Source organism: Neofelis nebulosa, chromosome 15 (assembly GCF_028018385.1).
Source record: "Neofelis nebulosa isolate mNeoNeb1 chromosome 15, mNeoNeb1.pri, whole genome shotgun sequence".
Lineage (NCBI taxonomy): Eukaryota > Metazoa > Chordata > Mammalia > Carnivora > Felidae > Neofelis > Neofelis nebulosa.
The window spans coordinates 53,084,913-53,101,381 of NC_080796.1; the positions used below are offsets into that span (position 1 = coordinate 53,084,913).

Genomic DNA, 16,469 nt, shown 5'->3' on the forward strand with positions numbered 1-16,469 from the left:
ACTCACTTCAGCTCTCCATCAATAACAAGAATCCAATCTTCTCCATTTGGCTCCTTCTTTCTGAGTCATATGCTTTTCTTTCATCCATTAACTGAAGCATTCACTCCATATTCTCAATTTTCTCAGAGACAGATCCTTTTTTGTATTATTTTCAATGCTTTATCTAACCATTTTCATTTTCATGAAAAGACTCTTGATTTGAACACCAATGAAATAGCCCAATCTTTGCCATAGCTTTAGAACTCTTGCTGAGAGTAATTAAAAATGTAGGGCTTGCTTGAGACTGGACGTCTTTCCTTCCCTCTCTGCCCCTACCTTGCTCACACGCTGTGTCTGTCTTTCTCAAAAGAAATAATAATTAAAATTTAAAAATTAAAAATAAAATGTAGAGGCAGCCCAGCTTCGCGAAGGCTCTCGGCGTGCGGTGGCCCGCAGGCACCCGGCACGCGCCCGCCCCGCCGCCACGATGCCCAAGAGGAAGGTCAGCTCCACTGAGGGGGCGGCGAAGGAGGAGCCCAAGAGGAGGTCGGGGAGGTTGTCAGCTAAACCTGCTTCTGCAGAAGTGGAAGCGAAGCCACAAAAGGCGGCGGGAAAGGAGAAATCTTCAGACAAAGAAGTGCAAACAAAGGGGAAAAGGGGAGCAAAGGGAAAACAGGCTGAAGTGCCTAACAAAGAAACAAAAGAAGACAACTGCAGAAAACGGAGAAACAAAAAACGAGGAGAGTCCAGCCTCTGATGAAGCAGGAGAGAAAGAAGCCAAGTCTGATTAGTATCATATCCCATGTCTTACCAGTGGTCCCTGTCTCCCTTCTTGTACAATCCAGAGGAATATTTTTATCAACTATTTTGTAAATGCAAGTTTTTTAGTAGCTCTAGAAACATTTTTAAGAAGGAGGGAATCCCACCTCATCCCATTTTTTAAGGGTAAATGCTTTTTTTTAAGAGGTGAAATCATTTGCTGGTTGTTTATTTTTTGGTACAACCAGAAAATAGTGGGATATTGAATATGGGAGGCTTTGATCGGCTTGGGTGTCAGCTTACCATTCCATAGATGGGGTAGTTTTTATATCCTATAATACCAAGCATACTAAATGGCAATTTGGAGTCAGTTGTGCATTTAATATGTCTTGAACATTTTAAATTACTTCTATTCCCATGTTGTTTTTGGTAGAATTGTTTGCTAAAGAAAACCACTCCTTGATCTTGGCTCTCTCCCTGTCAGAATTTTGTGCATTCTGTAACATCTTGGTCGTGGTAGTCCAGTTTCCTAGTAACTTTGTTAATGTGCTGTGCGAGATTGAAAATTTGAGTATGTAGCGTATATGACATTAAATTGTGAATTAATGGGACTTAACAGTGTAACAGCATATCAACATTTGAAGATACCGGTACTTGATATACCATTAAGGGAAATTTGCCTCCAAATTTTAAGCTGGAGGGTCACTGGAATAACTTTGAGAAAAGAACCACAACTACATGGTTTTTTTAGGTTTTCGGTACGTACATTAAGAATTATGCACAAATTGAATTGGTCTGTACTGATCCTCAGAACAACAAATAAAAACTCAATGATGAAAAAAAATAAAAAATAAAGATAAAATGTATTTTAAAAATAAATTTCCACTTTCTAAAACTTTGCTGGCATAATACTGAAGTGTATATGTTGATTTTGTACCACTAATCTTGCTCAAGTTCTTATTAACTGTAATAATGTATCTATGGATACTTTCTCCTTTATTTCTTTTCAAACTTTATAACATTTACTTGTTTAACTGTATTGAATCGATTGTCCAAAACACCTTGGAACTGAATTGATGATAGTGGACATAATTGTCTTATTCCGCATCTCAAGGGGATGCACGCTTTCGAATATTCACCACTAAGTCTGATGCTTGCATGGCACCTTTTACATGTTCTTTACAAGATTGGGAAACTTTAGCATATCAACTTTATATATTAACATAACATTAACATATATATGTGTTAATGCTTACATGTGATCAATTAAATTGATTTTCTAATTTTAAACCAACCTTGGATTCACAGGATAAATTTCCATTTTAGACATAATGTGTTATTTTGTTATACATTAGTGGACTTATTTTTTAAAATATGGTTAGGTCCTGCCAGGAGTTATTACGGGGTTAGATAACATTAGTTGCAGCCATTGACCTCTGTTTCTTGGTATCTTAACAATGATATTATTTGGAGGTTGCACTTAGCCCAAAGGATACTTCCCATTCACCCTTTCAAGTAGGAGTGGCCATATGACTATACTTTCTAGTCAATGAGACATAAACAAACACCTTGTCTGGAAGTCCAAAGATGCTGAAAGGAAGTTGCCTTGGGGGTGGGGGGCTGTCTTTCCTTTCTCATTTCTGCTGTCCATGAGAGATGATGTGAATGAATTCCAGAAACTGTTATGGATCATGATATGTCCTTAAAAATTAAAGCCATGCACATGAAAACAGAAAGACACAGAATATATGGATCCCTTCATAAATAAGAGGTAGCACATTAGACTCTTAATGCCTACCTTCAGACTGTGTGTATATGTAAGCTCTACTCTAGGACATTTCAAAACTGTAATTAAGTCAATAAAACTAGCAGTCTAATTCAATGCTTTATGGATATAATCCTTAATACAAAACAGGTGTCTTGTCTGTATGAAGCACAGAGTGTAGGATAACATTCTCTGAAGATGAGCAAGAATTTAAACTGTTGCAAATACAGAGAAACTGCAAAACATTTAACTTCATAAACCGAAACTTGGTCACTTTTTAGATTTTTTTCAGTATTTCTGGTTATATCAGTAAGGAAAAAGTATTTAACATAACACTGACATTTACTACCCCTCAAAAGGAGAATCAGAGCATTCTGCAGCTAAGAGTAAGGACATTATGCTATGGTTAAATTTCACTTATTACAAATGGCTTATTTCCCATTCATTCCTGTGCAACTGTTTTAAATTAATAAAAAGAAAGTCGTTTTACAGTGAAAACAGTAAGAGCAGAGACAGTAATTATACAGGGCCCAAAACACTGAAGTTTGAGAACTAGTCTCTAGAGGAATTATACTGGCTTTTCATAAAAAATATACAGACTAGTGCAGAAAATGTAGGAATTATTTTTTTTAATTTTTTTAACGTTCATTCATTATTGAGAGACAGAGAGACACAGACACGAGCAGGGGAGGCGCCAAGAGATGGAGAGACACAGAATCTGAAGCAAGCTCCAGGCTCTGAGCTGTCAGCACAGAGCCTGATGCGGGGCTCGAACTCACAAACCGTGAGATCATGACCTGAGCCGAAGTCAGAGGCTCAACCGACTGAGCCACCCAGGTGCCTCAAGAATTATTTTTTAATGTTTATTTATTTTGAGAGAGAGTGTGTGAGCAGAGAAGGGGCAGAGAGAGGGAGGGAGAGAATCACAAGCAGGCTCCACACTCAGCACACAGTCACACACAGAGCCCAATGTGGGGCTTGATCCCTGACCACAAGATTACCACCTGAACCCATCAAGAGTCAGAAGCTCAACCCACTAAGTCACCTAAGAGTCCCTTAAGATTTAATTTTAATTTTAATTATAATAAATAGCATATCATTTTAACAAAGGGAATAATTTTATTGGAAAGCAGCCAAGGAAGATACTTGGAAGATATTTTCTAACTTGGCTCCCTAAATGGATGGTATAGATATTCATGTCATAGGAATATGGATGGAGGAAGCTTGACATGGCTGTGAAGATGAAATAATTTGGGTTTTTTTGAAATGCTTTTGAGATTAATTATGTGAAAACCTCCTCCAAAGAAGACTTCCCTTTGATCTATCTTACATAACACATTATATATATTATAGATTTGGTGGGAGGGAGGAGTACTTTCTACATTAAAACATGAAGGAAGAGCAAAGACACATTTTTCACCTCTCTTTCTGTTCCAGTAGGGCAGTGGCCTCTCCTTTGCACTGATATCAGCCCATCAGCCCCGGTAGTGGGATGAGACAGGAGTTTCCTGAGCAATGACAGTAGCACTGGCCTGATTTTATGCCCAAATGAAGCAATCAAAGAAACCAAGGCAGCACAAAGGGGAAAAGCCTGCCAGATGTGAGGCTAATGGGGCAATGGCTGTGAGTCTGTGGAGATGGAATAAGCTTGTTAAGCAGAGCTAAAACCCACGAAAAGCAAAGTTCTAGAAGTTCTAAAGCAAAAGCTATCTTTGTAACTTTTAGGTCTCATCAGGAGAAAGTATGTGATGAAACTGCTCATATATCATGTATATAGAGGTATTCATTCAAGTGGGTTGAGTTATTAATAATAAAACATAAAAGAGGACTTTGACATGTTTTAACAATCCACTTGAATTTTACCTGCTATTTTTAGCTGTAGAATATATGTGCCTTTATTTTCCACTCTAAAGTTTTCTTTTGTTCCTTTATCATCATTATCTTAAACCTACTGGAAAATTAGAACCTCTAATGGGAATAATTAAAATATCCAGTAATATCATTATATTTATATTTCATTACATTTAAATTAAAAATGCAAAAGTATGTTGCTTTAACTTCCTTCAGTTTTCACTTTAGTTCTTTTATAAAATATTTCCTCTTATAGTTAGATCATAATTTAAAATGTATATTCCATTAGTTATAGCTGGCTTTTTTGTATTCTTCACAAGATATGCCACATAGAAGTCTTAATTTATCAAATACTTTGAAATTTCATGTTCTATTTTTCTATTTAGAGTATAAATAAATTGGTAAGCAAATGTGTAATTGCTTTCTTTTTTGTGTCATGCTAAATGATTGTTAGTAAGTATGGGTAAGAATCAGCCTAAATGGATACTAATAGCTCTCATAATTAGGGCATCTACTCCCTTCACAATGAAAATCTAGGTACACTGTTTATTCCTGTACTTTTTCGCCCTTCAACTATACTTGATTAACTTACTTAATTCAATATTTATTGCCAGGATCAGTGCTAGTGGATATACAGTGGTAAATAAAATAAACTTGTTTTGCTCGTTCTCCTGGTGTATATAAAAATAGTAATTATGCAGTAAAATATGTATAAAAGAACATGTATTTTCCAATCTCCAAAGAAATGGGAAAGCCTTAAGTTAGTATCATACATTTTAAATGATCTTCTATAAAATGGTGGGAAAATTCTCCTGAACCAATAAAAACAAAATCATAAAATGTAAGCAACTGCTGTTCCATAAACGTCTGGGAATAGTACAAAACTCCGAGTGATTTCACAGTTTGAATACACATACCTTTATTAAGAGCATACGTTCTTCTGTCTTGAATGTAATTAAAAATTGGATATCACTTTTTATATCTTATAAAAGTTTTGACATAGGACCAAGATATTACACACATACATAGCTTTGATATTATCTATTCAATGGAATGTATAACAGAAAGAAATTGATATTTTTTGGTAAATTCCCTAAAACCATAAATTTTATTAAAATCTGTTATATGTGTGCATGTGAATACACACGCATATAAATTCAACCATTTATTTTTTGAAATATCTATTTCCCCCCCACTTCAGCCCTCACACCTTTTTTACATATTCTTTTTGAGTTTCCTTTTGTGTCTCCCTCTGAGCCATCTTTTCTTGACTGTCCTACATAATGTAGTAAGCGGGAGGGGGTGGGTACTGGAATATTTCTGTCTCGTATGGACATTTATGTTTTATACTTTGAGTTTTATCTGCATCTGTAGATCTATCCATATCTAAGAAAAAGCAGCATAAGGTGTTGGTTTAGAACAAGTTTATGGAGCCACACAGACAATGATTAAATAACAATTCTACCACTAATTAGCTGTTTGCCTCTGGGCAGGGAACATAATTTCCCTGCACCTCAGTTTCTCATATTTAAAATAAAGATAACAGGGACACCTGGGTGGCTCAGTCAGTTAAGCGTCTGACTCTTGATCTCAGCTCAGGTCATGATCTCACGGTTTGTGGGTTCGAGCCCTGCATCGGGCTCTGTGCAGACAGTGCGGAGCTGCTTGGGATTCTGTCTCCCTTTCTCTCTGTCCCTCCTCTACTTGCTCTCTATTTCTCTCTCAAAATAAATAAAAGAAACTTAAAAAAATAAAATAAAAGCATGTATGCCACAAAGTTGTATGTACATTAAATGTTGAAAAATATATGTGTATGAATATATGTGCGCATGTCTATAATTATGTGTGCTAAATGCTCAAAAGGTGCCTAGCAAAAGTAATCACTTATGTAAGCATTATCTACCCCATTAATATATCTTTCTAGCTCTCCAAATATATTATATACAACTGTAATATATAAACTATTCATTCTAATTTCCTTTCGGTGGAATTCTAGCAAGTCGGGGGCATGATATATGACCATGACATATCTTCACTTCTCTGAGTGGGGTTTGCATCAAACTGCAGACAATTGTCTGAGGAGGTAGCATTGAACCTTTATTTAATGGCAGCCTCATTACATACAAAAGTATGATAAGGCAAATATGAACACAAAATATACCTTCAACAGATACAACCACTGTTCCTTCTGAAATAACTCTGACTTCCCACTCCCACTTTATAAAAAATATATATAGCAACTTTCTGAGCATGTATTTCCATCTTTTGGACTAAAAACTTTCTCATTTAATACAAATGATTAATGCCTTTCTTAGGGCCTGCCTACCTATGAAAAATGAAAAGGCACACTGAGATGAAGAGTATTAGATTATAAAGACTAATATATTAATCATTAACAAGTTAGTTAATGCTTTCCCACTCATAATACCCATGTGCGTTAATGAGAAATAAAAGAATACATAACAAGAAAACACCCTGTTTTTTGGCTGGATTTTATTTTGACAATTGTGCACACATGGCATTGTTCTTCCCTGTCCTGCTTTAACCTCATTTTCCAACCCCGGGTCTTAATCTTTGTATTAACTTGGAAAATTCTTGATTGAACCATTTTAGCTGCCTGGCTTCTGGGAATCTTTCCCATCACTGAGTTCATGTGCCCTGGCTTAGCTCTGCCGGGTTGCCTTGGAAGGTCATCAGTTGAGTTCAGGACACTCCGATTTGTCTTTGGCTTACCTGTAGATAGAGAGTGTCTGCTGTGTGCCTCTCTTCCTTACTGCCCCTACACCCCAAGCATCTGCCTCTCTGCTCAGGCACCTGCCAGTTCTTGAGGCAACCCACTGCAACCTCCTTACTCTTTCACTCTGGAGTCACTCACGCTCCTTATCTACTTGGCTCCTCTCTGCTACATTCCAGCAGCTATATCACTTATCTGAACTGGGACAGCCTGCATCTTGCTAGCTGCATTGAAGTCTTGAGCAAGCTCAATGGTGAAGCATAAAGTAAACCAAGAGCAGGTGAGCACATATAAAGTGAAATTCTACTTATGGCAATACAGTAAACATGGAGGGTTAAAACAACCCACTTCAATTTAAAGCAAGATAAAAGTCACTGGGCTCCTCTGAACTGGCATATTCTTCACTTTATGTATCTGCTGCTATCACAAATTTTAATGATGTAAAGGAGAGCACTGTAAGATTTCACTTACTCCAACCACATCTATCTTTGATCTTCTCCTTTGCACTGCTTGCTTGTTGGCTCAGTAATAAAATAAAGTGTAAGCAAACTCAGTTGAGTCTGAGTAATCCTTCTCATAAATCTTCAAATCGGAGAAACCTTGGGGGGTCTGCTTTAATTCATATGCTTCTCCCCATGAGTTTGCTGAGGTTTGGCCTCCCTCCAGGAACTTTATGACTGAGAAGAGATGAACACGTTTATAGCCATAGAATAATAAGCTGATATTATTCGAGGTAAATGGAACGTTTAATTTGTTTGGTCTCTAAAGTTTAGATAACTTATTTATATTTTTTCTCACGATAGCTAGGAGGTGAGGGGAGAATCATTTTTAAAAAGGAAATCTCAGAGAAGTTATAATTTGGCTGAAATTATCTGCCAAATAAAGAATAACAGACCACCATCTTATATTGATTCTGGACCTAATGAAGTTGTGTTTTTTGGTTTTTTTTTTTTAAATTTTTTTTTAATGTTTATTTATTTTTGAGACAGAGAGAGACAGAGCATGAACGGGGGAGGGTCAGAGAGAGGGAGACACGGAATCTGAAACAGGCTCCAGGCTCTGAGCTATCAGCACAGAGCCTGACGCGGGGCTCGAACTCACGGACCACGAGATCATGACCTGAGCCAAAGTCGGCGGCTCAACCGACTGAGCCACCCAGGCACCCCTGAAGTTGTGTTTGACATGGGTTTGAAACAGAATTTGTATTGAGTCCACTACTTGCCAACCTGAGGACATTGGGAACACTGTTTTATGTCTCTGGGTTTTGGTTTCCTCAGCTGAGACTGTGGCTAACAACAACTAGCCAACAGGATGTTTTGGAGATTAAATGAGATAATTTATTTGTAAATCTCCTCCCTTACTACCGATCACATAATAAATGTGAAATGAATGTCATGTTCTTTCTCGGAAACAGAAGTAATTCTAGTGGTCTTTAGCTTAGTGGACTTTGTATCTAGCAGGTGAAGATGTGAATTTTTGATACTGATATCTGCATCTACCTTATTCACCTTTGTACTTCTTGGCATGAGGTCAAGCCTTTTTGAAACACCAAATACATGTTTGTTGAATGAGAAAATAAATAAATGATCTGGTGATGAGATAGACAGTCTATGTATTGGAGTCACATAAGACAGAGAGGAAGATTTTTATAGAGGTAATTTCAAAGAGGATGCCTTGTAGCAAAGTTGAAGAAAAATCAAAAAGTACATAATTAGCTAACATAGAGAGGCTCTTGCTTTTCCAGTGAACATTTCTGTAAACCTTGAGGCACTACTTGAGAGTAAATATATTTTTTTATTTCCAAAAGTTAGAATGTATATTAGAATATTTATAAAATATGCACCAATCTGATACTGTGCTTTTTAACATCCCTTCTTCTTTTAACCTCCCTCTTCATTTATATTAATCATTCATTGAAACAAGTTTACATGCTCTGCTGTGTAAATATAAATTATTGAAAAGAATTGGGAATCATAATGTAATGTTCTTTCTCTCTCTCTCTCTTTCAGAAGCTGTTCTAAGTAACTAATTTACATCTCTGAAACACCTCCCAAAACTTACACTTTGGAAAATATGTAAAATCAATATTCAGTAGATAAGTTTGGCACCCAAAAACTTATTAACGTCTTAAACGTTACATTTAATCAAACGTATTAAATGTCATTTATAACTTGGCCATATATAATAAAAACACAATGTGCATTAATAATAGCATATATTTTCTACAAAATACGTCTGTGAAATCATTGTGGTATGATAAACCATCTCAGTTACTGATTTAACTTCTCTAATTTGGATATATAAAAATCACAAAGCTAAAATGAGTCTCTCTTGTCAGCCTCTACATCATTTAACGAATGCAAACTAAATGATCACCAAACCTTATTACAAACAGCTGGAATGATGTTTTAAACAACCATGGAGGTATTAAGTATAATTATTATACCTGCCTTTAAGAATATACATTTCACATGCTAACTTCAGAAATTTAATAGAGACACTGAAAATTAGATTGTAGGTAACAATACTGGATGGATGATGCCGTGTATTTTAAAAATGAGCAACAGCATTTTTATATCAAATGGTTATTTTTCCCGTTTGTCGAGCCATTGCTTTGTGCCATTATTTTCTCTTTTTTTATCCAATGTGCCGTATTGAAGCTGACATTTTGCAACTGGCAGACACACAGGGCAGTTTTTTAAAATGCTATTTTTAATTTTGACATAATCAGGAAAAATTTATTTGGCACTCTTACTTTCTGTTCTATAGCACATTAGTCAGTTTGGTGAAATGTACCTCAGAGTGTCAATTAGAAACTGAAGAGAAACAAGTGTTCAAAGGAATCCAGACTGTTTTCCCCTCCATATTTGAGCTTATCTCTCCCAGTACAGGTTCTCATTATGAGCTTTCTCTCTTTTTTGGTGTGTGTGCAACTTCAATTCAAATTTTTGTGTTTCTTTGGTGCACCTAAGTTTAATAAAACATGAATTTGTCACACACATGTTTAAGTTTATCATGTGTTAATTTTAAAGTGTCTTATTAATTATTGGGAAGTTCATTATTGTTGATTCTAATATTTTCTATCTGTAAGTCCGGTGTTTATTTTGTGTTATAGGTAATAAAAAATTTTCAAGAAATAAACATAAAAGCATAATCCTAAAAACAATAAATGACTCTACTTTCAATTGTTTCTCTTATGTTCTAATGAATAAATTATAGCTTATTCCCTAGTATATTTCTTAGAGAAATGCAGAGTTACAAATACATATCTGAATTTTTGATATGCATGGATTTCTTTCTTTTTTTTTTAATAATGTTTATTTATTTTTGAGAGAGAGAGAGACAGAGTGCAAGAGGGGGAAGGGCAGAGAGAGACGGAGACACAGAATCTGAAGTAGGCTCCGGGCTCTCAGCTGTCAGCACGGAGCCTGATGTGGGGCTCGAACTCATGGACCAGACCATGAGATCATGATCTGAGCCGAAGTCAGTCATTCAACTGACTGAGCCACCCAGGCACCCCGATATGCATGGATTTCAATTATATCAAGCATATCGTAAATTGAATTGGGACATTAGTTAAGTTTGGTTTTGTTTTTTATTTATTATTATAAATGCATATCATAACTATCTGCTTAGCATTTCCATGTCATTTATAGACAGAATAATGGGGCTTGTGACAAGCATCTACCTCACAAATGATCAGATGGTATTAGCCAAGGGAACTTCCTTCTCAGTCTTATCTAATGTGCAAATACTCGATACACACACACACCCACGCACACACACAAACACACGCACACAGATATAAATCCATCAAGTCCCTTCCTCTTAGCTCTCTATCAGAACTGTCATTTGGATCACTTCAAGAAGAAATAATCATCTGCTATAATTGATGACAGTCACAGAATATACTTTTAATGACCACCAAAATTCTGAATGCAAATGTAATCTGTTGTCCAAATGACTCAAGTTTTAATAGAATGGATATTCCAAGAATAGAAAATTGTTATTACCTTTGCCTAAAATATAAAATTTCAGATTTATGTATATTTTCCAATTATTATACAACTATTAAACATTGAATAGTTTCATGCAGTAAATTTTACTTTTCTTGAAAATGTGTTCTAGAAAATCATTTCCTATCCACATCTGATAATGACTTCTCTCTCTATGCTCTTTTCAAGTAGAAAATATATATTATTCTGGATTGAACCTAGGCAAGAATAGAACAATTTCTAGGTTGAATGCACAGCAAGACAGTTTTCAAAAATATGCAAAGTCACTGACACCATGCAATATGGAATAACCTTTCTAGCATCAGGGATGCTGGATGTTCAGTGTTATGTTTACTTAAAAATGATCTACCTTTGGTTGATATTAAGAATCCTACTTATCCAAGTATGCCTTGATGTAAGGAAAGAGGATACACCTAAAAGCAGTCACCAGGGCACTTCATGATAGTAAAGATAAATGCAAAGTTTTCATATATTTATTTTTTTTCTTTTGCCATTTTCAAAATAATGTGACATTTCCATTTCCAGCAATATTTGACATGACATATACTGAAAAAGAAAGAAACTTATACCACATAATGCATAAGAATGTTGGATAAAACACATAAGAATTGATACAGAAACAATCAAAACTTGCAAAATATACTACAACTTACAAAAAAAATTAGCCTGAAATGTAAGACAAATGCTTAAATTCAAACTCATTTAAGTAGCACATTGAGTCCCATGTTTCTAGAATACTACAGGAAAACTGGTCTATCAACACTTCAGCATCATGCATTCCACTTAGTGTTCAAGCAGTTCCCTAGGATGCAAACTGATCCACCCTGCCAAGACCATTCAGTGACTGACTGTAGTTCATCAAATTCTTGAAGTACTCTTCCCAAAATGCCTTTCTTATGAAACACTCCCCAGTTCTCTTGGTATATATTCTCTACTGCTTCACTAAACAAACTTAATTTTGTGGCAATTGGCTGGTGGGCTTCTAAATAATTGAAAGTTCTACAAGATTTGGCCATGATTCTCTCTACCATAAACTCAGTAATAGGTTTTATGTTTGCAAATCTCAGCTTAGCCAACACCAATTTATTCATCACATGCTCTATGCTGAGTCAAAGCCTTGGATATGCCATTGTGACTTTTAGTGTTGAATTTATTTACTTTATCTTAGGAATAAAGATCCCCATGGCTTTTTGGTGGGATGATCATAATTATACTTATTTTCCTAGCTGAATATCTGTATGAACACTGCTTTTCTACTAACCATTCTATCTGTCTACATTACTGGCTACATCACTATATATCTATCAGACTACATTCATAAGTCAAAAAACAGACAAAGAGCCAATATATCAGTCTGAATTCATCTGAAGGAATACCAATTTAAGAAGTTCCCCTGAGATTGGTATCATTTGCATAAACTATCTGAGGAACTGTTTTAAAACCTTACAAAAATGTTTCTATTCTTTATTGTAGAAGAGAATTTTGCTTTGAAAGAGAGCTACTTCCCATATAGTCTACTTTCTGGGAGTATGCTGATTCTTGTACCAAGGCATTCTCAAGTGATATTCCATTTTTGGCTACCAGTCAATTCCTTACAGATTCACTGGCTGATAAACTTGCACTTCCTCTTGGCTGGATAATGTACTCATTCTTGTATTTATCTTTCTATATGGAATAATTTCAAGCACAATTATAAATTTCAGTTACCATTATGGAAAAATGTTAACATAGGAAAGATCTTTCATAAATTCTCCCAGAAAGTAATTACTAATATTTTAACTGTTTTAATTACTCTAGGGTAAACTTTTTCATTGAAACATCAACCTGTAAAGAATGTCTTAATTGTGATTTAAGCTAATGACCTTATAATAAAATTATTGGAAAGAAGGAGATTAGAATACTTGGGATGTACAAGCAAGATTTAAAATGTCTGTAAATACTTGACCTATCAATAGAGATACTTACAAATTGAGTGGAAAAAAAAGGTCCATCTCTAAGAAAATTACAGTGAGCTAATAATATTTGTTTGCAAACAACTCTCTTTCTCCCTAATTATAACTCAATAATATTTTTGTCTATGCCTAAAGTTTTGTCTCATGTTTAAACTTTCTAGATCTCTAGTAAATTAACACTTTTCACATATATTGTTTAATACTACAAATATATATAACTATGGCCAACTAAATATAATTATCACAATGGATTTTTTCAAATGTCTAATCTTATAAATCTCTTAAAATGTTATAAAGTAAAAATCAATGTTAATTTGAATTGTTATCTCAACATCCTTAAAGTCCTCAAAGTAATACTACATTGAATTAACTGAGAAATAATTTTCAATTCCAGACAAAAATAATTACAATATCCCTGTTTGTATTTAATACATTATAAAATAACCATAAATTAATAGGTAAAAAGATGGGTAAGTGCATTTGCATTATGTAAATATGTGTGCTCATTCTGAAGGAACGTAAAAGGCAGGAGCAGATGTATGCAAGGGTCACCAGTGTGATTTTGTTTGTAAAGAAACAAAAGAGAGTATAATTTTGTCCTAAAACAAAAAGTGTTCACCTGTTCCAAAATAAAAGATTCTAAAACAGAAAGTTGGAAGCATGGTATAAGCATAGAGTGCATGATGAAAAATAAACTGCTTGTGTAAGATTATGATACCTACAAAAATAAGGTGGAAAGAATCTATTAAATTGTTTGGAAATTTGGACAAAGTTGGTAAAATATAATGAATATATTCATAAGGACAAAAAAAGGCTTGTGAATCATTTCCCATAAAATGTTTTATAAATAATACATATGGAACATAAAGTTGTAATTTTATATATCTTTATTCTAAAATAGAAGTTAATCTGTAACCCAAACCATTGGAGCAGGAAATCTTCTATGCTGGAGCCATGGACTGCTACAGGCTTTTGTGTTCCTTTACACTTCTGTTCTCTATTTTACCGACAATTTTTTTTTTAATTTTTTTAAATGTTTATTTATTTTTGACAGAGAGAGAGAGACAGAGCATGACCGGGGAGGGACAGAGAGAGAGGGAGACACAGAATCCGAAACAGGCTCCAGGATCTGAGCTGTCAGCACAGAGCCCGACGCGGGGCTCGAACTCACGGACCGCGAGATCATGTGCAACGCTCAAGTGACGGAGCCACCCAGGCGCCCCTGGGCAATTTTTATCTTTGCTGATTTGGGGGGTGACTTTTTATTTACTTTTCTTTTAATGTCTATTTATTTTTGAGGGAGAGAGTGACAGAGCACAAGCAGGGGAGGGGCAGAGAGAACTGGAGACACAGAATCCTAAGCAGGCTCCAGGTACTGGGCTGTCAGCACAGAGCCCAACACGGACTCTAACTCACAGACCGCAAGATCAATACCCGAGCCAAAGTCCAACGCTTAACTGACTGAGCCACCCAGGTGCCTCTGAGGTCTGATCTTTTTAATGATGGTTCTTAACATTTGGTTCTTTCCAACATGTTGATCTTTAACACCAGATATAAGATGAATTCTAGAGAAATTGGCATTATTAGGCAATTTGTAACAAAACTAAAAGGACAATGCTACTTGCTTATGTAAGGCAGATGCAAATAGATGATGGAGCAGGTTTTCACAGTCTAGATCCTATGTCTAGGATTATGGTTTGGAAGTACCTTCTAAACTTTAATGAGAATACTTCCTTTAGTGTTTGTGCCACAACGACCAGATGTATGATCTTCAAAGTCATATATAGTGCTATATAATTTCTGTCATGCCAGATGATTCAAAAAAAATCATCAAACAAAAGGAATAAGCAGGACTTATATTTATAAATGCAAAAACAACTAACATTAAAAGAACAATACTTGTTCCTGACCTATCACACAGCTGTACAACAGCCAAATACTAATAAACCTCAAAGATTGGTCTATTTTTCAGCATATTAAAAAAATTAATGTTTATTTATTTCTGAGAGAGACAGACAGACAGTATGTGTGTGTGTTGGGGGGGGGGGCAGAGAGAGAGGGAGACACAGAATCCAAAGCAGGCTCCAGGCTCCGAGCTGTCAGCACAGAGCCCGATGTGGGGCTCCAACTCACAAATGGTGAGATCATGACCTGAGCCGAAGTCAGATGCTTAACCGACTGAGCCACCCACGTGCCCCTATTTTTCAGCATATTACTAGAGAATGTCCATAAATTGAGAACTGAGAGTTAAAATTAAAAAAAAAAAAAGCAAAAACGTAACATATAACTTGCAAAACCATCGCATGGTTTCAGCCATAAAGAGTAAATGGTACCAGACATATCCGACCTCCATAGACACCTAAAACATGGGACGAGCAATTGTTTCAGACACTGGATAAGGGGCGTCACTAGACTGTGATCTCTAACAGAAGAGAATCAAGTAAGTTCTGATATCATCAGAGCATTCTGCACGAGGAGACTCTTTACTGAACACAGTACCTTCTGTGGGATGGCAAACACAAGAACATCACAGTAATTTCGCCAACTTAAGGACACGTATATCAGAGTTTAGGAAAGTGGAGGAGGCTGAAACTTTAATGACAGAGTACCAAAGAAAAGGAAGAAACTCAGAGACCAAATTTTCAAAACATGCATAAAGGCTCCTTTTGCCTTAGGATAAATACTAAGAAAAGGGCAAGATTCCATAAACCCAGTCAAAGAAAATCTACCAGGGAATGTAAAACCACAGGAAAGCTATAGGTGGAAGAATATTCAATGCTCACATAACGCTAGAGCAAACCACCTAGAGAAAAGAGATATTTGTAAACACAAGAGACAATTTTGTAGAAATCCCAGAAAAGTTACACCCTTAAAATAGGACTAGCGCAGCCTTAGAGCAAAGGTAACTGCAGATCAGCCCTAAAGAACTTTGAAGAGTCAAGCTTATTTGTAAGTTAATTAAGTATGTGATAAACAACAACAACAAAATCCCCCACAAAACAACCAAAAATAAATCCACACATATGATTTAAATTTATATACATATATATGTGTATATATACGTATATATACACATATATATGTGTATATATACATATATATATATATATATATATACACACACACATATATTTAGAAAATATATATTATATATAACATTCAACAATGTAAATCACATGGTCCTACAATTGACACAATTACTGGACATGTGAAGAAGTCTATATGACCCAAAATCAAGAGAAATTTAATTAATAAAATAGGCAGTGGAGTGGCAAATATTATGGAATCAACAGACAAGCACTCTAAGAGGACTATTATGAATATATATTAATCGATAAAAATGAAAACATAAAAATATTGAGAACAGATATTATAAAAACATCAATTTGAGCTTCTAGAGCTGAAAAATATAA

General features: G+C 35.4%; 1 long non-coding RNA gene and 1 pseudogene across 1 annotated transcript in view; one reads left to right on the forward strand and one right to left on the reverse strand.

Annotated features, from left to right (window-relative positions):
• Window positions 1-16,469, reverse strand: part of LOC131495668 (uncharacterized) — a 209,508-nt gene that overhangs the window by 172,269 nt on the left and 20,770 nt on the right. The gene's annotated exons all lie outside the window — the stretch shown is intronic.
• LOC131495667 (non-histone chromosomal protein HMG-14-like) lies at window positions 452-1,349 on the forward strand (annotated as a pseudogene).